This window comes from Acomys minous (assembly GCF_964271855.1).
Source record: "Acomys minous genome assembly, chromosome: 9".
Taxonomy (NCBI): Eukaryota; Metazoa; Chordata; class Mammalia; order Rodentia; family Muridae; genus Acomys; species Acomys minous.
In genome coordinates, this window is record NC_140490.1 from 118,789,360 (window position 1) to 118,813,022 (window position 23,663).

Consider the following 23,663-nt stretch of genomic DNA (forward strand, 5'->3'; position numbering starts at 1 on the left):
AGTGATTGCCATACTGAGAAAAACATAGAAAGCATTTCAGCCTGCATTTCTTGGCCCTACATACCCAGAATCCTCTTACTTCTTCAGCCCTATCTTTCGCCAACCTCTCTGTGTACCATTGAAACTAAGTATGTTCTGGTAACATGCCCCAAGTTGTCCTGCTTCCGTGTGTTACGTTCTGTCATTGGTCCAATCTATAATCTCTTAAATTCCACTACCTAAGGGTGATATGCTCTCTCTAAGAGCCATGAATGATCAAAAACCTCAGTATCACACATAAGAAATATTCTCTCAACTTGTTAGTCAGGGGAATCTAAGAGACCCTGAAAACAATATGATCTATTACCCTTGTCTGTCTCATAGAATTTAAGGTAGATGAAGCCACGGTGCACTTTGGACACAGGACTTGGAGCTTCTCAATCTCCATACAAGGAAACTAAGGCCTCAATAGTTTGTCACTGTGCGACAGTGTTCCACTGTAAATGGTAAAGCTACCAGTAAATTCCAGGTCTATGATACCTAGACAAAAGAACTTCCCTCTTCTGTAAGGTGTCTTATGAAAGACTGTATCTAGAAATAATAATTACATAATAATGTAGTAAAATTCAGTAGGTTTCCCCAGGTTTGTTCATCTAGAGTCTTAATGCAAAGCCTCCCAGGAGAAGAGTAAACTTGCACAACCATGTTGGAAATCAATCTGGTGCTTTCTTAGGAAACTGGGAATAAGTCTAACTCAAGACGCAGGCACACCACTCCTGGGCATGTACCCGAAAGATGCTCCACCACACAACAAGGACATTTGCTCAACTTTGTTCATAGTAGCCTTATTTGTAATAGGCAGAATCTGGAAACAACCTAGATGTCCCTCAACCAAAGAATGCATAAAGAAACTGTGGTACATTTACACTATGGAATACTGCTCAGCTATTAAAAACAAGGAAATCTTGAAATTTGCAGGCAAATGGATGGAACTAGAAATGATCATCCTGAGTGAGTTAACCCAGACCCAGAAAGACCCACTCACTTATAAGTGGATATTAGCCCAACATAGATGTCCTCCGAGAGACTCCAGCCAGTGGGGGATCAGGAAAGATTCTGGGACTCCCTGTTGGACTCTCCGTGAGATTGGTATGGAAGAATGGGGGGATGGGCAGGACCCAGAGGGTTCAGAAACCTCACAAGGAGATCATCAAGGCCAACAGATGTGGACTCGGGGCCCTGCACAAACTGTTCCACCAACCAAGGACAATGCATGCAGAGAACCTAGACCCCGTGTTCAGTTGTAGCCCATGAACAGCTCATTCTCCATGGTTGCAAGGAGAGTGGCGACTGCCTCTGACATGAACTCTGGTGCCCCTGACTTCCCCTTGTTGAGGAGGCCTGGTGGCACACAGAGGAAGGGGAAGCAGGCTATCCTGATGAGACCTGATATGCTGTGCCATTTGGTGGAGGAAGAGGTTGTCCTCTGTCAGAAGTCTAGGTCATTTTTTATGAAAAAAGCAACTTAAGGGGAGAAAGATTGATGTGAGTTTATCATTTCAGTGATTCTGTGTACTTCTGGGTAATTATTCCTTGTCGACATACATTGCAAGTTCACTAACGCTGAACCTACAGCCACAGGATTCCAGTTTGCACCCGAGCCAACTCCTCTAGCACACATACCAGGACTGCGTGCCATGTCTCAGCTTTCTTCACATAGTAACCCCAGACAAAATTTTATCACTATACTTGGTAGACATTGTATACACAGTGAAACTTTCAACCCAAGAGCCATAAAAACGTGAACAACATGGCCGTAAACACACCATGAAAGGAATGCTCACTCGGTGTGAATGCGGGGTTATAGGCTGTTCTCGCTTGCTAGGAGATTATATTTCACCTGCCTGAGTTCTTCTGTCCGTGCACTATGTAATCTATAAAGAACCCATAAAAGTCCTGAGTGCGGTGTAACAGAGACATTTCAGCAAACAGATAAACTCACAAATATGGACTCTGAATAATGAGGACCGGCCGACTGACTGTATATGATGGCAGAATGTTCTATACTTTGTGTTTTGTTTTGTTTTTAATTTCTGAAACAACAGCATTTGGCATGTGGATTTTTCCAAAATATCCCCTGCCAGGATGTATAAGGACACTGACCCAACTAAGAGGAAAACAATGGCATTCCTGGAGACTCAACTGCAGTCTCCCAACAGTACCTCCAGTAATTAGTAGGTAGCTCAAGAGGCCTTGGAAGGTAAGTTCCTAGAGGGTAAGATCCTGTATGACAAGAGTCAACTGCACACAATACAGTGCACGGATTTTTAAATACTAGCATACACTGTCACTGCAGCAAGCTGCAACAATGTCTGTGCCATGCCAAAAACATCCAGATGGAAGTGGAGAACTGAGCCGCCACCACATGCTTCATCTGCACCGATGTCTTATAGAGACAGCCAACATGGATCTCTGGGGCCTGGAAGAGCTGCCTGGGCAAGAAGCCAGAGGGGGAAAATATCACCAATATATGTTTAAATTAAATTAATTAACATTTATATAATTCTATGCAGGGTATAAGTAACATCTACCAAATATAGTGTCTTATTTAATAAGAACAATGACTCTATTAATTAGGTATTATCTATCCTTTTGCCCAATTTTACACAAAAAAAATGTTTAAGTCTCACAAAAACATAGATCAAAGTACTAGGAAAGAATAGAGTCAAGCTTTGAACTCTGGACACTCATGTAGTTAATGAGGTCCTCTTAGACTAAGGACTTTTGATTCCAGTGAAATGATGTCCTGTCTTTAGTCTTATAGATAGATGAGATAAATTATCACAGAATGAGAAGCAAAGATGGAGATATACATAGCACATATACCCATATTTTATATGTATGTATGTATATATATATATATATATATATATATATATATATATATATATATATATCAATTTATGTGCAAGATATAATCAATACTCCTAAAAAGAACTAGAAAGAGAGAGAAAAGCAGTGCAAGTAGAGGGATATATTGGATCAACATGAAAATAGGGGAATTGCATTCTATAAGGCCCTAATGTTGCTAACAAGAGCCCAGACATGTTTTTGTACCTTCCTGGACTATCCACACCTAGTGAGGCATATGCTTCTGTAAAGACAGACAATAATAATCCAATATGTTTCTCAGATTCACAAGTTGACAACGTGAGGCACACTGCCAACTCTGCATCCCCTGAATTACTCTAAGAAATGGGCCTAGTTTAAAAGTGTTATGTTCCACAAGAAAAGTCTTGGTTTATTCTTGGTTCCAGAACCATCCTGGTTCTGAAACACAGCACTGCCTGACCCATTTTTCTTCAATATGCTTTTATTCATTTCTCAAATCTTCACTTCAGCCATATGTATCCCCTGGAATAGTTTGCTACTGGGCCACAGAAACATGCACAGAAAGAGCACTGAACTTGACATTGCCAATTCCTACAGGCCAGAACCAAAGGTCCCATCAGAGAGTAAAGAGAATGACACCAGAGGGCAGCGCCAGAGCTGTGTGCAGAGTCTAGTGGAGACAACTGGAGGGAACAGAGAGGGGACAAGCCAGTTGTCCATGTGTAGATAGACGTTCCTGCAACCCTACGCCTCAGAATCAAATCCCACATCCAGTACATAACCGATGCTTTTACCTACTCTGAAATCACTTAAATTTTTTAAAGAAATTTTGTTTATTATTATTATTAATTATTGTGTGTCTGTAAATGGTATATGTATATATGTGACCATGGCCATGTCATATCATGTGCATGGAGGTCAGAATTCTAGAACTCCTCCCGTCTTGCCTTTGTCTGGGTTTCAGGAACGGAGCTTGGGTCCGCAGGTGGGAACTATGGGCACTTTTTCATGCTGAGCCCACAAAATGGTTTATCAACTATCAACAAATACCCTTAGGTGCCAATAGCCAAGCTCTTCCAATGTGTTTACATATTTGATCTACACACTCAGAAAAAGCCCACAAAATTTTAAGTTCTCGATAAGCAAAATTAGAGATGATTAGAAACCACTTCCACTACAAACTATCTGTCCAATAAGAATATAAAAATTTCTTTCCTGCTTAAAAAAAATTGTGTTTTGAGTGCCAGGTATAATAAGGATTGTCAAATGAAAAATACTCTTAATGTTGTATAATTGTGCACATGAAATAGTAACCCTAGGTATTTCTCAGTGGTAGCTATCTGCCAATCGTTTCCTGTCGAACACTGCCACTGCTTTACATGTAGTTATTACTGAATGCTCGTGTTTCTGATACAAAACAGCATAATGCTTATGAGTAAGCTGTATCCACCTGCAAAACTTTATACTCCTCATTTGCCTGTAACGCGCAATGCAAAGGGAAGGCCGTGTAATTAGCCGTTGTGCTCTATTGTTACGGGGATGATGACAGGAAAAGCCTCCACACATGTTTGGTACAGATGGAATATTTTTTCCATGCTGAATTTTTTTTTTCAATCCAAGGCTGGCTAAATCTGTGGGTGCAGAGGGCTAACCATTTGTTAATGTACACATTGTTTAAGTTAGATCTTAGGAAACTATAGCCTGCAACCTATTTTTGCATGGTTTAAGTTTCTGGTGTGACAAAGATTGTATTTGAAGACTGATTTTTGCAGTTTTGAGTAACTTTTCACCCGGGCCTGGAACAGATCATGCTGCGTGTTCACTGGGAGACTAATGCAAGCCTTGTGGAGTGACACGGATAAGATGCTTCACCACCTAGGAAATCCAGGTCATTCTTCAATTGGGCATCTCCACAAGTGTGAGCACTGTAGTTTAGCTGATCAGGGACCACCAGGACTTTTCCTGAGTTTTACAATCAAGTAACAAGTATCAACAAATAAATAGAAGAAAAATGTCACAATACCAATGGTTGGCCTGGCTGCCTACTTTCTTATACCAAGTTTCATATTTTCACATGTCAATTCCTTTTCCTACATATCGTAAAGGAAATAAAGGAAGAGAAAGCAATATGCAAAGAAATCCCCTTTTTCTAGTCTAGTTTCTGGGATGAGACCAGTCAGCAAACTGCTCATCACTATAACCAGGACTCAAGCCAGAGCACAAGGTCCCTGTCGTATTTCAGTGTTAAAAGCACAGCATGATATATTTCTGTGGCATTGCTTCAAAATGCATTACCTCATCAATTCGTTTCTGAAAAAGTCAAAATAGTGGAGGCAGTCTATTTTGCCAACATTTTGAATCAAAGCTGTTTGGAGTTCTTCAGGCACCAGAAAGCAGAGCCACTTAATGAACTGTAACTTCTCCCAGCCTTGGTGAACACAGTGAGTTCGTTCTAATGTCCATCCCCTCAGTGAGTACCAAAGCAAAGTAGATTGGCCATCAGATACCCAAGGCAGATGCCTGGAAGGTCTAAGACTGACCAAAGCCTAGTAGTCCCTGTGGAGGTTCACAACCCAACAGAGGGAAATGAGTAATCAAACAAGCTGGCATTTGAACTCTAACAGGAAAAGTTCATGGCTTCGTGAGATAAGGTTGAAGGGTTACTGGACCCAAACTCATGGAACAGGCGATCCCAGAGGCCTCCCAAGGGGTAAAATCCCACACTCAACCCCCCAAAGAAAGAAGGTGGACAGTATGATTTGACATATATACCACCTGCCCAGGACACAGAATGCCTACAACACTGTCTCCAGTAGGCAGCATGGGTTCTGAAGGAACATATCCTACAGGAACGGCTCCAGTGGGGCTACAGTCAGCTGTGGACAGAGAGGTGGGCCATGCTTATGTGTTTATAATAAAATTGATGCCAGGCACCCCTGACTTAATTGTTGGAGCTGAGGCATAAAGATTGCTATGAAATGTAAAAACGTATAAGATTATCGCAAACTCACGGAGAGGTTTCATATCCTTCATGGATGCCTTCCTAGCAGGGAGAATGAAGGAAGGTCCCACTCTGCTTCTCTCCCATAAGCAGCAGCACCAATGGCAGCACCCAGCCCCAGGAGGCCTGCCTCCTTAGTGTCAGGGCAGCAGAGCAGGGCACCTGATAAAAAGCCTTCCTCTGTCAACAGCCAGTCCTAGGTCATCATTTTCCACACCGTGGCATCTTTATTTAACCTAGTTAGTCACCAAGAGGTGGAAAGAAGCAGGTCTCAGAATGCTCCTGCATCCTCCTGAGCCCTGAAGGTACCCTAGCTGGTGTTGCTGGAACAGGAGACACCATGGCTGGCGGGTCCACGCAGCAGAAGCTCTAGGCTTCAGGGAGGCTGGAAACGAGGCCGGGGCAAAGCAGGGAAGGAGGTCACCTGGAGGAGGCTTGTTAAAGAGCCCGAGGTCCACAACTGAGAGCTATTTTAGAACTTGATATGTCATACAGCACAGCTTCACTCTAACAGGGGGTGAACTGGGCTAATTGTGTCTTCAGGCAGGTGTTTCCCTAGTTAGGAGAACATAGAAATTGGTAGCAAAGTTGCTGTGGAAATGAAACAGTGGATTAGGCGAGGTGGGACAGCGGGTGAGTGATAAAGGCCTCCGACCATCCACTTTGAAGCCTGGACACTCATATTCCAGTTATGAATGCAAGAGGAGGTCTGAGGTAAGACAGCTTAGTGCTAGGGAGAAGCCGAGCTGGCAGGACCTTGGTCAGCTCACTTGGACTCCTGCTCCTCCATTTACAGATTAGAAACTGCAGGCTCAAAATGCTAAAGTAACCACCACAGGGTGTACGTGGCAGTCACCACCCTTTTCCCTTCTCATATCTGTATGTTTAGGTTCATAAACAGTCAGCCCTTTCCCTGACCACTTCATTCAAGTACCAGTTATGGGTCTTCACTCTCTTTAGACCAGGGCCCTGGAGTTTGGTCTGTTTTACTCATGCTACATTCCTCTCTAAAGATTTAAGAGATGACACACAGAGTGAAGACAGAGCATATCACAGTGCAGAGGAGAGTGAGAGAGTGGACAGTGTCTAGAGAGGTCATTTTGCCAGTTTCCGGTTTAGGCAAGCTAACAAGTTCTGGAAAAGAGAACTTCCACGAACTGTTTGCTGTTTGGATGATGGCAGCCTCACTCAGTCTGACTCTTCTAGGGCACAGGGCATGGGGAGGGGAAATGGTATGTCTGTGTTATCAGATACCCACCTGCTCACAGCCATCTCGCAAGGCTTGGTGGTCTGGGCACCAGGTTTGGATCATTATGTATTAATAATCTCTGGACATTCAAGGTCAGTCCCCATCTCTTCCCAGGGCCAGGGATCAGGCTTGGGTCTGATTTCTCCTCTGACTGGTAATTAGGATCCTACGGCTTGGTTCCAATTCTTGCTTTTATAAACTGTTTTTTGGGGGGTTGTTTGTTTGTTTCTTTGTTTGTTTTTATGAGGGGGGAGTTCATTCATCATCCCTAATGCCCTTCAAGACTGTTGCTATCTAACCAGTGCCTTACAGTAGAATGGCCATTGTCCCCAGGGTATTGGGATTGCTCACACAGAAACGCTAAGGCTGTGAATGTCTCATTGCCTTTTCTAGGGGAGGTCAGTTACAGTACTGTCCTTTTTTTTTTTTTTTAACAACATCTTCTCTTGTTGAACCTATATGAAAACTATAAAATTCTTCATCTCTCTCCCCTCCTTCCTTTATTTCCTTTGTACTGGGGTTGGACCTAGAGCCTTGCAATATACTGCACATGTGCTCTGACACAGAGCCCCAAAGCTCCGTGAACAATATTCTGATGAGAGAAGAAGATTTCAAGGTGTCCTGAAGGTGATGAAAAATGGCTGGCGAGTAGAAGAAAGGAGAGACCAGTAAGAAGGATATGGGCTCATGGCGAAAGTCGGATTAAGTCAGCAGATGCCCAAACTCTACTCACTTCCCATGCTGATCTAAAGCACCTCTCACAGTGCCAATCAATCTGGAAGCAACAGCCATGTCTCCTATGCACTGCAGGCCCTTCCCAAAGCTCTCTGCCCTTCGCAACCTGATGCTCTTCTCTGCCGATAGCAAAGAATCAACATAAACAACTTTTCCTTTTCTCCCCTAAATGTTTGCTTTCAGCTCTGGTCCAGCAGACATGCTCCAACTTCTATCTAGACCCAATCAACGCTGGCGGGCTGAGGGAGCAAGTCCTAGAGCTCGCGGCTCTTCATGACTAACATCTGGAAGCATTTGGAAAATGCTCCCCCTGACACCATCAAGGACGCTCTGCTATGCTTTTATACAGGAGCCTCTCAGAGCTGTCCGCGGAGAGGCTCCACCCAGCAGCACCTCGAAACAGAGGCTCAGACTCACAACCAAAGATTGGGTCAAGCATAGGGAGTCTAGCGGGAAAGTGAGGGGAAGGAGAAAAAGACCAAAAGGTAACAGGAGCTACGCAAGAAGACCAACAAAGCCAACAAACCAGGGTCCCGAGGGACATGTGGGGTCTGAAGTACCCACCAAGGGCCATGCATGGACTGGACCCAGGTCCTCTACATACATTGGCAGCTCAGGCTTCAAGGGAGTCCACTAGTAAGGGGAGCAGGGGCCATCTCTAACAAGGATTCTGTTGCCTGTTTTTTCCACCACTTCTCCTGATGGGGCTGCCTCGCCAGGCCACAGGGGAGGAGGATGAACTCAGTCCTGATCAACTTGATGAGGTCAGGTGGTGAATGGGTCTGGGGCTTGTTTCTCTTTTCTGAGAAACAGGGGAGGGTGAATGTGGGAGGGAGGGTGGAACTGCGAGGAGAGGGGGGGGCTATGCCCAGGATATAAAATGAAGTGAATGAATAAATAAATAAATAAATTTTAAAAAAGAAACAAAGACACTTTCATTTCAGAGTCCGCTTGATCTCAACAGTTTGAGGTTAATGTTTCCCATCCATGAGACCCTCCCCCTGCGATCCAGATATCCAGACTTCCAGATTTTCTTTTTTCCCCAATGCCGTAGGAGGGATTGGGAGTTAGTCAGAAAATAAAAAAATCAAAACAACAAAACAACAACAACAATAAAAATCTGTGAACCTTGGCCTTACTTTCCTTAGCAATCTAGAAATCTCTTGGCCAATGCTTCTTTTTTCTGAATTAACAAGTTCTAGTCCACAATTGCTTCCAAGGCTTGCAAGGTAAAAAAAACAAAAAAACAAAACCCCTCCTGGCAGCAGCTGAGTTGAGCAAACAGGTACTAGACCTCCCAGGAGAATGGGTCGGCCAATGTGGAGAAGCCTCCTGGAGAAGAAAAGCCTGTGAGGGTAAAAGAGAAAAGAGTGACTTTGCCCCTAATCATGTCTAAGTCTCCCTTTTCTGCAAAACAGTTGAGCTGTTAAGTTCTATACTAAGGCACGTATGCACTTTGGAAAGGTAATTTGAAAGCGAGTTGAGCCATGACAAATAGGGACAGCTGGCCTAATTGAATCATTTGATCTAAGACAGCTCAACTTGGTTATCCTCACTGCAGCCCACACTGATATTAGGGAGGGAATCATTAGCCATGAAATCATGTCGCCTTTCCTGGCTACAGCGCTTCTGACATGACAGCAATAGCAGCCTGCCTTTCATTAGAGCCCCCAGAAGTTCCGTGGTCTGTCAGAGAAACAGAGAACCTTGGAAAACTTTCACGTTCGGCCTCAGAAAGCCACGTTCCCACGGGGGCTCACAGAGCGTTTCAAAGAAAGGCACTGCGTGTGCTGGTAAAAGCAGCTCCCACTGAGGTGCCCAGGAGCGTCTTTGACATTCACAGCTGCTAGCTCTACCTTTGTTCCGCTTTTCTCTTTGCTGTAGCAAAACACCTGAGAGACCAAACTTAACTGGAGAGAGGCTTCTTTTTTGGCTTCACAACTGTCTAGGCTGTGGTTCGTCGTGGATTAGACGGCCTGGTGGCTAGGGGCGCCATCTGTGGTGACAGGAGCTTGTGGTGGGGCTTGTTACAGCTTGGCATCTCAAGAAACAGAGAGCCAGACACGAAGCAGCTGGTCATCGTCCTCAAGGTCCATCCTTATCAGCCTACATCTGCTGGCTAGCTGCATGTCCAAAAGGTTTCACAGCTGCCCGCAACAGCGCCACCAGCTGGGAGCCAAAGGTTCAAACACATGAGCTTGTGGGTGATAGCTGGTATTCAAGCCAGTAACAAGCTGGAGTGTTTTTGTTGTTCGGCGGGCCGCTTGCTTGCTTGCTTGCTTGCTTGCTTGCTTGCTTGCTTGCTTGCTTTGGGGTTTGTTTGTTTGTTTGTTTGTTTGTTTGTTTGTTTGTTAGTTGGTTTGCTTGCTTGCTTGCTTGCTTGCTTGCTTGCTTTTGGGTTTGTTTGTTGGTTGGTTGGTTGGTTTGCTTGCTTGCTTATTTGTGACAAGCCTCATTATGCAGCCCAAGTTGGCCCTGCATTCCTTGTGTAGCGCATGCTGACCTGGGACTCATGCTCTTGCCTACACAGACTCCCAGGCGCTAGGACTATGCATTACTTTGCTAGGCTTCTGCTCTACCCCTTAAGCTTTGGTTTGTGATCACTCAGGAAAATGGGGAAATGATAAATATATAATCTATTTAAAAAAAAAAAAACCCTAGTAGGAGTCTCTGTATAGGTCACACATTCCTGGCAGGCTTTTTTGTGCTTTTCCAAAGGAATCGAGGGAGCCTGCTCGCCTTTCCACTGGGTTTGTCTAAGGCAGGCATACATTTGTGAGAGTTCAAGAGGGATGGTGACCAGCAGATAAGAGAAATAAGCCCTCCCTCTTCTGTGCAGCACTACAAGTTTAAGGAAACATAGTGTGTCTTTAACTTAGACCCTCACTTGTGAGTCTCCCTCTAAAAACTGCACACGGCAGCACTAACTCCAGGGACTCACCTGCCTCTACTTCCGTGATGCAAGCTAGATCTTCATGTCTGTGTGGCAAGCACCTCAGCAACCGAGTCGTCTCCCACAGCCGCTTGGCTCCCATTCTTGAAAACTTCCCGACAGTGTGACAGCGGTGTGACTCTGGTTTAAGAGTTTGGAATCTATCCTAACATGTACCAGCAGTTTTTCCCACCACTGATTTTCTCCTACAACCACTCATGTTCTGACAATGACCACCTGTTCTCTACCACCTGTTTCCAAGTCTTAGCTTTAGTCATTTTTGCTCACTCTATAAAAATTTTTTCGGTAATATGCTTTGAGCCTAAAATGTGTGAATAGTACAATAACAAACTAATCAACCAGGTTAAAGATTAGCATTGTTTAGGGGAATCCAACATCTTGATATTGTGATACGATGTCATCTTCCTATGTTAGGCTTTGTTCTTGATCTCCTGGCATCCATGCAGCCTGTAGACCACATGTTAGACAAATCTGATCATGACTTTTTTTTTTAAGTCTCATGCATGTACAAGTGTAAAAGCTACACTCTCAATGCACCATAGTCCTGCTTATGTTCAAAAACTAGTTAGTATGAATCAGGTCAACTTAATAATATTCGTTAAGTGATAGACCAAATGAAATACAGCAGATGATTAAGTCATTTTTATATATTTGAAAATTTATAAATAAACAGTCACGAAGACTTTCATATACCTGGTTTCCTCACTCTCCATTTAGGTCCTTTTCCACTCAAAATGTGCATCCCTACATATACTACCTAGAATCCTGTGAAGAGACTGTCAGAGCAAGTACACAAGCTTCTTAGACTTGACAGGGCATCAGAAAAGGCTGGTAGAAAAGATAAAGTTCAAGATGGGCTACAGGCTCTTCACAATAGAAGAAACAGGAGGAGAAATTGGTCTTCCCATGGTACTGTCACAGCAAGGGCAGAAGAGACAAACTATTTGTCAATGTTGACCTCACCTCCAAGAACTATTTAATTCTTCTTAAATCAAGAACTCAAGTTAAGGTATCACAGAGGAATTTATTCACCAGAGTCTCCCAAAAGATGAGCCTGTGTGTCGAGATAAGCAAGAACACATCCGAAGGCATTCCCATTGCTAACGATGCAGACTCACACTCCTATTTCTTTTTCTGCGTTTCACCTTTCAGAGTTTGAGATAGCTATGGTTAGCTGATCTGGGATTATTAAATAAGAATTACAGAAGTAATTCTTCTGTTTATAATTCTGAGCTACATGATAAACCATCACGCCATCTTACTCAGAATGTGATTCTACTTGTCTAAAATATCCACATTGTATGTGCTACCCACCAACAGTTAGTTAGTAGGCCTCTTGACTCTAAACCATAGGTTATCTCATTATCACGGGGCTTGCATTCAAGGAACCCTTATTTTATTTATCAATAGCCAAAAAATTTATTTAAATTACTCTATTTAATTATAAGTTACTATAATTAATTTTCTACCGAACTTAACGTCCAAGTTTCATCATATAACCATATATAAACAGGATGAATAGTATTCTACTGCCTGTAGTTCCAGATATCTACTGGAGGTGATAGAACACAGAGGCTTTATAAATAAGCAGAGACAATTATGGATTCTTTTTCCTAAGGAGGAAGGATAGATGAAGGATAGAGGTTATCAGTAAGGAGACAATGCCGCAGTAAATTGTAGAATATGTGTGGGACAGTGTATGACACCCTTCTGGTGACTCAAATTTAACTACAACTCTCTCTCTCTCTCTCTCTCTCTCTCTCTCTCTCTCTCTCTCTCTCTCCTCTTTCATGTGTGTCTCTCTCCTCCCCATCTCTCACTTCTCCCTCCACTCTCTCTCTCTCCCCTCCTATCTCTCTACATTCTGTGTTATCAAGCCTTGAGTCCTTCCTGTCTCATGCCATCTAGCACCAGGTTCATGTAAATGCGTTAGTAGATAAAGAAGATTTGCTCCTGTCCTTTCAGCACTTACCTCGCTTAATCACAGCATGCTACAGGCAGCTAGCTCACCACATGGATGCATTCTGGCTTCACCTACAAGTAGCTGTTCTACTGTGCAGGGAAGATGGAAAATGCTATGCAAGCTGGCTTCCTCTCCTCTATCTGGCATGGAGCTAGCTTGTCTACCCTGTGCACTCTAGGCTTTCTGTGCGCTCTAGACTCTCTGTACACACTCCCTGGCCACTCTAGGTGCTCTCTGTGCCCACCCTGCCCACGCTAGGCTCTGGTCGGTTTCTTGCCCTTTACCAGGTCTATCTGGAAAGAGAAACCTCTGAGTCAAAGAGAGTAGTGAAAACACCATGTAAATCTTTTAAAATACTGTGTCATTGACCAAGAGTTAGGAATGACAAAAACCTTGTCAATGCAATTAGCTGCTTCTAAATTTGTAGGTTTTACCCAATTTTTAACACTGCAGATATCCCTCTGATTTTTCACTGTTAATTGAATAATTATTCTTACCTTTGTGAAGATGGCCTATGCTTTCCCCAGTAGATTTCTTTCCAGAACAGGTTGATATCCAGAGCGTTAACAGAAGACCAAGGGAGGCTTATCAGAAAACCGGTCTTCTAAGAACAATTTAAATCTATATTGTTATTCTTGCATAGATGTATATAAACAAATTAAAAGGCAAAACTGTCACAACCAGACGTAATATGCCTGGTATCCCTACTATCTCCACACCTTCATTTCCTGTCCGCCCCCTTCTATGTTACCTCTCGGTCAGGCAAATGAGGTCTCATGGCACGGAAACGGCCTGCCAGACGCCCCGCCCCCCTTCTGCTTGGCCACAGGGGCAGTTACAGTACAACATCCATGACGTTATAACGACGGTAAGCAGAAGCCCAGTCGTTTCTTCATCTCAGCACCGGGTGCCGCCTAACAAATGGTTAAAGGAACAAACTTTAGGCAGAGCTACTACTTACATAATAGCAGAGCAAAGAGTAATACGTTTTACGAAAAAGAAGCTTCCTCTCCAGTATAGCAGATGAGAAGTTCAAACAGCGAGCCTGACTACGGCGTTCTACTGCAGAAAAGCTGCCGTGTGGTGCATGAGTATGAACCTACGCAGCCTGCAGCTGCTGCACTGAAATACCAAAGGAAGCCACAACTGCTTCCTAAAGCCTAAACTTCATTAAACGTTAGTTTAATTTGATGTTTTTTGAGATTAATGTAAGATTAATTTACATCCAGGCAGTCGCGCAGCCCAAGCAGTAGTTCTCTTTTCTGTCATCTCTGTCATCTCACAGACAGCAGAAAGGGGGAAGTGTACTGTCAAGAAGTACATGACAGAGTAAGCAGGGAGAGATTTAATTAAACTACATTACATTATCATTTGCTAAGAAGCAAAAAAAAAAAAAGCATAAATTTGCCAATAAATAGAGCTCTGTGCATACCAGAAAGCCCAACCAACAAAACCTTTGCAGACCTTTGATTGGATATTAGTTATTTAGAAAACAAAAATTTTCACAGATCCGAAAACGTGGTGCTTACCAGCAGCCAGGACTACAACACTGATACTCAGCTTAACCCTTCCTTTTCACCTGTTAGAAATGTATGTCCATGCCAAACCAACCTTTGTTCTTAATTCATTCAGCTAGAATAAAAAGAAGCAATTGTTCATCAATATTCAGCATGCTCCTCTCTCTCTCTCTCTCTCTCTCTCTCTCTCTCTCTCTCTCTCTCTCTCTCTCTCTCTTTCCGTGTGTGTGTGTGTGTGTGTGTGTGTGTGTGTGTGTATAGATATAGATATAGATATCGAGTTATCATTACAAAGTCCTAGGATTTTAGAATCATAGGAACAGGAATGAAAAATCTAAGCCTGCATGAATGAGATCTGACACGCACATCTAAAAGCAGGTCTAAGCACAGTTGCTCTGATGGAACTGTGCAATCTGAGCCTTCTCCCAGATACTCCCATCCCAAGAGATGATATCCAAGTACTGTGCGTGATTCCCAGAGTGCTGCAAACACAATTCCATCCTTTCATTTAATACAGCCCACCCATTTCACCCAGAAAAAACTAAGAGTGGTAAGCTCAAAAGACTAGTCACATTAGAACTCCACTCCATCCTCTTCTTTCAACTTCCCAGTGCACCTGCAGCACTCCCTACCCCTGAGCTGAACTAACCAGAGAAAGGTGCAGACCAGAAGACGTGGGCCCAAACGATGCTTTTTGATCAAGTCTGAGGCCCTCCACATGGAGACTACCCGCTGGGAATTCTTATATTATTGCTTACATTTCTATTAAAAAAAATGAAATTTTGCATAATTTTAAAAGATCCCCATAGGGCTAGAGAGATGACTCAGGGCTTACAAGCACTTGCTCCTCTTGCAGAAAGGCCACGTTCAGTTCCCAGCATCCTCATGGTGGCTCACTAGCTTCTGCAACTTCACTTCTAGGAGATCTGGTGTCCTTTTCCGACCTCCAATGGTACCAGGTATTCATATATTCATACTGACAAAACATTCATATCCATTAAAAAAATCCAAAAAAATTTTATCATCATTTCAATAGTTATTGATACTGTATAGGATTTAATCTTTTAAACATATGTATTGTTCTGTATGTGTGGGGGGGTGCATGTGTATGAGCACACACAAGCACAGTGTGCATGTGCTGGTCAGAGGAAAACTTCTGGGAGTCAGTTCTTTCCTTCCAGGAGTGGATCCCTAGGATCAAATTCAAGTCACTAGACTTGGCACCTTTTTTCCCCATTGATGCATCTCAACTAAAATTCAGTTGCTATTCTTCCTCTTATTAAGTTGAAAGAGAAGAACATAGAAACGTGGGCTGCGTTCCGTCTTCTCTCTCTGTAGGCTGCGTTGACATTGTCAAGGCTTTCAGTTCTGTGAATACAGGCACATCTGTGCTGATTCTCAAGCATATGACCAATTGGTTAGTTATCTTCTTTTCCTACTCCCTTTCTAGAAGCATCCAGAATGTTCTCTGACCCATTCTTATCTCAGACCTCATAGGCTGGATTTAGTAATAGTTTTTATTTACTTGCCTGGTTGTTGCTGTTTTCTCTCTCTCCCTCTCCTTCCCCCCCACCTCTCTCATCCTATTCAGAACTCACAGGCACTTCTGACCAGCAGAAGTTCTCTTTAATCCAGTAAAGTTGTCTTCAGAGTATCTGCCAACATCACTGTGGTCCCAGATCAATACGGAGAATGCCAGCCCTCTGAATCACTCTTTCATATCTTTGCTGTTTTTTAACTGTTTCTAACCCTCTTCTTTGCACTGCATCCAGGAGGGTAAGGCATTGCTCTTTCTATGTGTCAGATAATCATCTCTATCAATCACCTTCCTAATTCTCATTAATTAATCCATCAGCCGTTGTTTCTTTTTCTCTAAATGTATCTTCATTATATTAGTTTGCTCTTCTATGTATATCTATCTTCTCAAGTCTCTAAAACTCCTCAGTTTTAAAAACTGCACTATCTACCTTGAAGCAAGATAATTCTTTTTGCCTGGTTATTTTTGTAGCTGACTGCTACAATCCTCACACTCCCCCCCCCACACACACACAGAGATACTTACAATATTGGCAAAACTTTGAGTAGGAGAGAGCGTGAGGAAGGACTCCCACCCGAGCTCAGTTGGTCTCCATCAAGATGGGCACACCTGTTGAATGGGTGGTTCTGTCTTAGAAAGCTGTCTTGGTGATGCTCCCTGAGAGCCTCGTTGTCTGCAGGGGAGAGTGACTGAAGACAGAACCAGAGGCACCTAGGTCTGCAACACCTACCTAAATAAGGGCTGTGGAAAATTTTATCGAAATCCTTTCTTAGATGGGTTCCCCCTTTTAATTTTTCTAGTATCGGGTGTGGCTGTTGTGATTCACCTACTATCCATTCTACTTCCTTCTCGAGATCCGGTACCCACTCACGGATCCTCTGCAGAAAGTTCCCACGGGAGATCTGTGTGCCACTTCCAGCCTGAGAAGCAAAGTCTACAGAGCCCTCGCGGTCCCTCTTCCTGTGTGCCAACTGAATGGCCGTGAGATGTAATGCTGTTTCCCTATGCAGTGAAGGGCACGGCTTCTAATGGTGCTTCCCCTTGCAATGCGGAGGCTTCTCTTCTCCAAAGGCCCCAACAGAAGAACCTCCAGCTGGCTGGTGTGAGGCGTTAGGTTAGAGCCAGAAACAATTTTCATACTGAGAAGCCATTGAAGTCTTTGTTACCAGAGCATGCAGTCTGTGCTTACTAACAAAGTATGTAAGGAAACCGAGCAGTGAGAGATATGAGAAGCTAATAGGGAAGGAAACCATGTGACCAGGGATTTCAAAGAAGGGAAGGGAAGGAGGTTACACTGCTAACATCAGAACAAAATGTCAATAGGATTTTGCTCCTCGCTGACCATCCTTCCATCAGCCATTTGTTCTTAAACAGCTCAGCTCTGCTTCAACAATTTCCTTGGATCAAAAATGCACACACAAAAACATCTCATCACAGAAGTGTAAACCTGAATTGTGAGATCCAAATGCATATTACAATCAGAGAAAAATGTTTACATGATGTAAAACCTTAAATAAATAAACCATTAGAAAATTCCTATTGAATTGAGCAAATGGAGTCCAATGGAACAGCTGTTAATATTATCTTCCTCCATAAAAAGAAACCTTGATGACTGACTCATTTAGAGCTTCATAAATTGTAGCCTTTCCCCTGTTGGTATAAACAGAATTTTCCATACAGTCTGTCATTTAGTGTATACTAGTAGACTCAGGTTTCTATTGTTAACAGTTCAAGATCTCACCTTCTGTTGTCTTGTAGACATAATATACATCCCCTGCCTCAGTACTGTACAACCCAACCAGGTAAACCTACCAAACACAGGCCAAAAATGTAGGAATAGTGACTGCAATATAATTACTATGTATTTGTTCACAGGCCAAATACAAGATAGGATGCCTTAAAACATACGCGCATGTGTGTATGTATGCTATACATTAGAGAAAAGTAATGAGTTAGTTATTCTTAAGTAAAAATGACAAAAATAATTGAAAGTGTACAGTTTCTCTGCAGGTCCATCCTTCTCCCTCCCTCTGCCTAAAATAATCCTTTATTACATTGGCTTTATCTGAATAACCTCACACTTCAGTGACTGTGAGAAGGAGAAGGCCATGCCCTGCTGTTGAGAAGCATATCCACTATGTTGCTCCATCCATGACTTGTGGTCCCCTTTCTAAGGAGTCTTCTGTAAGAGCTCGGCTCTGTTCACAGACTTGGGTCTGCTCTACACAGCAGGCAAGCACCTTACCAAAAAGAGGGAAGGATTTATGCATTGTCTTTTCATTTAACGCATGTGTTCTTAGCACACTTTGGGTGCTGTAACAGAACACTGGAAACTGGATAATTTATAAAGATTAAAAAACAATTCCTTACAATTGGGGCCTGAGAACCACAGGGTAGGTGTCTGTTCAAGATTCTTGCCACGTTATTCAGAGGAGAGAAGATCAGGAAAGCATAAGACTAGGAGAAGGCTAAGGGAGCCAGATTTGTTTATAACATGAGTCTCCCTCAATACAAACATTAATTTATCCATAAATATGAAGCCCTCATGACCTAACTTCTCCTTGGAGCTCCTACTGCCCAGCACCGTTATATCAGGAAGTTGTCAACACTATACAAACCACAGCCTCAGTAATATTGTCAAGGGTAAAGAGCAACGATATTTGTAAACATTTGTATCTGAAATTGGAAAAAGAAGAAAAGAAAAGAACTCTTGTAGCAGGTTCTGCCATAACTGTTTCAATAAAGTATTGATTAAAAGATTTATCAAATGATATACTAGTAAATTTGAACACTCACTCAGATGGACTACAACATTTGGGGTGGGGGAATTCAGATTTGAGAAACCCACCTAAGGCTGTAAAACCATGAGCAACGCCTGCTAGACATTTTTTTTTTTTTTGGTAGAAAGAAATTCCTACCAGTGAGAAAGAAGGTGGTGACTATAGTAGGAAACATAAATTGAAATCAAGGTCACAAGCTGCACTTCCACATCTAGATTGTAACAACTGTGAGTTCCTCTCTCTTCAAAACCGTGGACACTCATGCCAGGAGCAGGGTTCTCTGGTAAGACGACAGGCAGATAATACGCAGAGCCATACCTCTCCAGTTTTCCACACTTTCTTTTAAAAAAAATAGTTTTCATCAGGTGGTAAGAGTAAAGCTAAGAAAAATTTGTATAATTAATATGACCACATTGGAGAAAGGATGCAGTCATCTAGGAAGTTTGCACTTACACATTTCTCAGTGATCCTATGCTTTAAAATACACCCTGCCAAAAAATAAAAATTAAAAATACACCCTGCCTCCACACGGGTCAGGGAGACAGTCAGTGGGAAAGGTGCTGCTGAGCAATCATGAGGACCTGAGGTTGGTACGGCTGCTCACACACCTGCAACTCTCACGTTGGGGAGAGGGTTGAGTGAAGGTGGGGACACGAGGATTGCTAGGGCATGCTGGCCAGGTTCAGTGAGCAACCTTGTTCCAAAGGGATAAGATGCAAGGTGACAGAACAGGACACCTGACATCTTCCTATGGCCTCCATAGGCACATGAGTGGGCACACATGCTCACTTTCACATATGCCATACACATACAGCACACGTATGTGTGTGTGTGCCTGCATGTGTGTGCCTGCATGTGTGTGCCTGCATATGTATGCCTGCATGTGTGCGCGCATGCGCTCATGGGCGCACGCGCGCGCACACACACACACACACACACGCACACGCACACGCACACGCACACGCACACACACCCCTTTTGTCAGGTTCTAAAAGTTTATAGACACAACATTGGCATAACCAGGAAACATGTATAAGGATGTTGCAGGAAGCGTCATTTATGAGAGCAAAGACTTGAAACCGTTACAAATAGAAAAATGAGTATATTTTAGATATTTGCAGAGTGCAACAACAAACAAATAATACATAAGCGTGAATCCATGATATAAGTATCAAACCCTAGAAATCAGAGGACTCCATTGTTTAATTTTATATGTAATCATCGGGAAGTAAGACAAAGAGAAGCAGAACGAGCCACGTGAGCTTCATCGCTTTAGTCATAGATGCTCACAGAATGGAGAGAGCTGTGGTTCTCAATGTGCACACAGTAGGTGCTTGTACATCCCTCTTTATGTAGTGAGAAGTAGACACATGGCTTAGTCACTAGCCATGCATGTACATTTTTTTGTAACTACTTCATATAAAAAATATTTATTTTTCTATGGATATGAAATCCTTTAGGGCTGGACAGATGGCTCAGAGCTTAAGAGCACTGGCTCCTCTTCCAAAGGTCCTGAGTTCAATTCTCAGCAACTAGCTGTAATGAGACCTGGTACTCTCTTCTGGCATGCAGATGCACATGCAAGCAGAACATTATATATGTAATAAATACAGAAATCTTAAAACAAACAAACAAAACCTTTCTAAATCCTCAAGGAACCTTTCTTGGAATCTCAGATTTAATTTCTTTTACCAAAAATCCAGGTCAACATACAGGCAAGCCACGTAGCCCTGAAAAACACAATTCTCACAAGAAGCAGTAGGTGGTGATTCATGAGTTAACAAGGCATTTATCGGAGAGCTTAGAAGCCTATAAGTATTACCAACATCTGAGAATACCAGGTGTCAATCCCATTCAAGGTATTTCATGATCAAAATAAGCAACTGGGTAGGTTGGCTTTAAGAGAACTGCAAAGTAGAAAATAAACCTTGGTTACACTAGCCTATAAATGTGCAAGTGGGAATCAATTGTGCATACATTGTGTGTGTGTGTGTGTGTGTGTGTGTGTGTGTGTGTGTGTGTGTGTTACAGTCTAGCACATAATAGTAAGATGATATTTATGGGAGTCAGTACCTGATAGTTTCAGAGAAATGCATATAATTTGTGATAAGTGGAATTTAAGGCAATAGATTTGCTAGCCTCGATTGTAAGCTATAAGTGCACTTCCCCGACACAGCGATGGCCACAGTCTCTTCTACTGGAATGCTTTCAGGCAACCGAAGTACTGGATTTGTTAAGATAGCCATGGCAAGACACAGCACCCTGAACACCTGCTGCAAGACAGAAGTTTCTAGTTACTAATGTAATCAGAGCATGCTGTAGAGAGCAGACCCACTCTGCATGAAACACGTAGCCAAGGAGAGAAAGGCCTGCAATATTCAAATAGCAAAAAGTAGGTGGGCGGCTACATATTGGTGAAAATGGAACATCATGTAGAGAAATGTGTTCCTTCTCTTTGAATTTACATCTTGTACACAAATCCTATAATTAATACTTGGCCATAAGCAATACTTCATAAAATGGCTTTGGAGAAAATTTCCTAAACGGTTACTATATGCAGACCCCCCTCTGCACCAAATTCTGGCCAAGATATATGGCATCTACAGTGGCAAAAAGAATATAAGAGTTGGTATTCTGAGTGAAAACCCTTCACCTCATAAGCCCATTGGTTTCTGTTGATTCTCTTGGCCTTCATTCAAGAAGAGTTGGCATGGGCTGTTGCCTAGTAACAGCATGTAGTACACTTTTCAACTAGCCCATGGAAACACTATCTCTATGGACCTCATGCCATTCAGCATTATATTTTTGTTAGTGATGACAATCTCTGAGGAATTTTTCATGCTTCCCTTCAAATAAGGGCTGGAAGAAGATAATTTCAACACTCAGCCTTTATCACCGAGCGTGCTTGGCTTAAAGGGGACCGGCAAAAGAAGACGCATGCATTATCAACCCCCACTGATTCTGATCAGTGGCACAGGAAGGCATATAACCATAACCATTACTAAAATTGCAACATATGATCTTTGGACAAAATATGGCAATCTGATACCACCCATGCATTCAACAACTACTTAGTTAATGTTTGCCATGTACTGACATTGGCCTAAGGGGTACAGGATACACCGTTTCTAGCTTCCTATACTTGCCTGATTATTCTTTAATGTCTCTGTACATTGTATACATTGTAAAATCATCTATAACACACATTTCAAACTGGCACATGCCACTTGAAAGTGAAGTGCTGCACTTCTAAGCCAAGAAATATTTTCAAGGTGGCTGGAGAAATGGCTCAGTGTTTAAGAGTTAGAAATCTGTACTGTTCTTGCAGAACTCCTAAGTTTGGTTCTCTGCACCCACATTTACCAGTTTACAACTCCCTGTAGTTCTGGATATAGGGGTCAGATGCCCTTTTCTGGCATAAGTACCTAAACTGGCATGTCTGCATGTGTGTGCATGTGTGTATGTGTCCTTCAAGACAATCTACATATGAATAAAACTTCTATTTAAAAATTCAGAACATCTATTTAAAAGATTCAAAATAAATCTAAATCCAATGAGCTTGCTGCTCATGGAGGTCTAGGAGGCATATTCAGGCTCCTGGTTCCATCCCTATATCCCTAGTACCACCAGAGAAAAGTTTTCTTAGCAAACATTACAACATGAATTTCATAGTATTTAATCCTAGCTGGGTGCTTGTCCCTTTGGGGTTTTTTTTCTTCCTGTTTTGCTTCAGAGATGGAGTCTTACTATATAGCTTAGCCTCTGCCTCGCAGTAATCCTCCTGCCTCCACCTCCTGAAAGACAGGTTTATAGGTGTGTGTCACCACAGCTGGCTCCTCAGACTTTTTCATTGAAGCATAAAAGTAGCAGTTTGGGATTTTCAGAAATTTTCCACTTTCAGAAATAAAACATAGTAACAACTGGAAAGTAATCCCATCTCTATCTATCTATCTATCTATCTATCTATCTATCTATCTATCTATCTATCTATCCAAGACAGGGCTTCTCTGTGTAGCCTTGACTGTTCTGGACTCGCTTTGTAGACCAGGCTGACTTCAAACTCACAGGGATCCACCTGCCTCTGCCTCTCAAGTGCTGGGATTAAAGGTGTGCACCACCACGCCTGGCCCTTGTAATCCCATCTCTTGATGACATGAAAATATTTTAGAAAACAAAAATAATCTCTAGAAAGACATAAGAAGACTCCTTGCCACTGCCTTTTTTTTTTTTTTAACAGCAACTATATTCCTTCCCGTGGCCTCCACCGTGTAATCCACATCAGGTTAAGAGTTATCTAAAAGCTTTGTCATGATTTAGATAATGTAAGAAGGCCACCTATCACTACCCTCAAACAAGGATGCACCTTGTCAAAGGAGCTCTGTGCTCTGATCCACCCCATGCATACAAGACAAGGTAATAACAATGGCCAAGGCACCAAGGCTCCTCCCTCAATTTTCTACCAGACAGCCCCACATTGAGTACATTTCTTTGTAATGCAAGCAACAAAAACCAGCTGGGGCCAGCACAAACTCTAACAGCAGCAATAAAGATAGAATGTACTAGAAAACCACTCTGATATCTCACAGCATGTGAGCCTAGTCCCAGGCTATAAATTACAGAAGTTGTGGAAGATTATCTCTGGAGAACTGTCACCAGTAGAACACCACCCAGGCAGGGTAAGCCAGTCACTCATTGCTTAAACTGCCAGTCACTACCAAAGAAAGTTTCAGAACCTTCACCCCCAAAACATCTTGTAGCTAGTATGTTCAAATTATAGAACATTTCATGGGCCTTTTCCTTCTTGTTAAAGCCAGTGTGTGGCTTTTGTTACCTCATCCAAACAACCCGTAGAAATCATTTTTATTGCGGAGTATCTGAACCCCCATTGTGATCTCCCCAAATGAGTCAGATAGATTGTTCTTACCTAAGAGCAAGGTACCTCCTCCCCTATGCAAAAGCAGTGATGCTGCTAATGCTACTCTGGCCTTAGGAACACTCGGAGAATATTCCTGCCAGGCTGTACTTCGCATTCACCGTGGGATTACACGGAGCTCCAA

The 23,663-nt window shown here is 42.7% G+C and overlaps 1 long non-coding RNA gene across 6 annotated transcripts in view; it reads right to left on the reverse strand.

The window, feature by feature from the left end:
* The window catches only part of LOC311604938, a 76,108-nt gene extending 62,469 nt beyond the window's left edge, over positions 1-13,639 (reverse strand). For 5 of the 6 annotated variants that reach the window (XR_014781751.1, XR_014781753.1, XR_014781754.1 and 2 more), the window contains exon 1: positions 13,270-13,517. This is a non-coding gene — a long non-coding RNA (uncharacterized lncRNA). The other variant, XR_014781752.1, reaches the window with a different exon arrangement.
* Between the last annotated feature and the right edge of the window lie 10,024 nt (positions 13,640-23,663).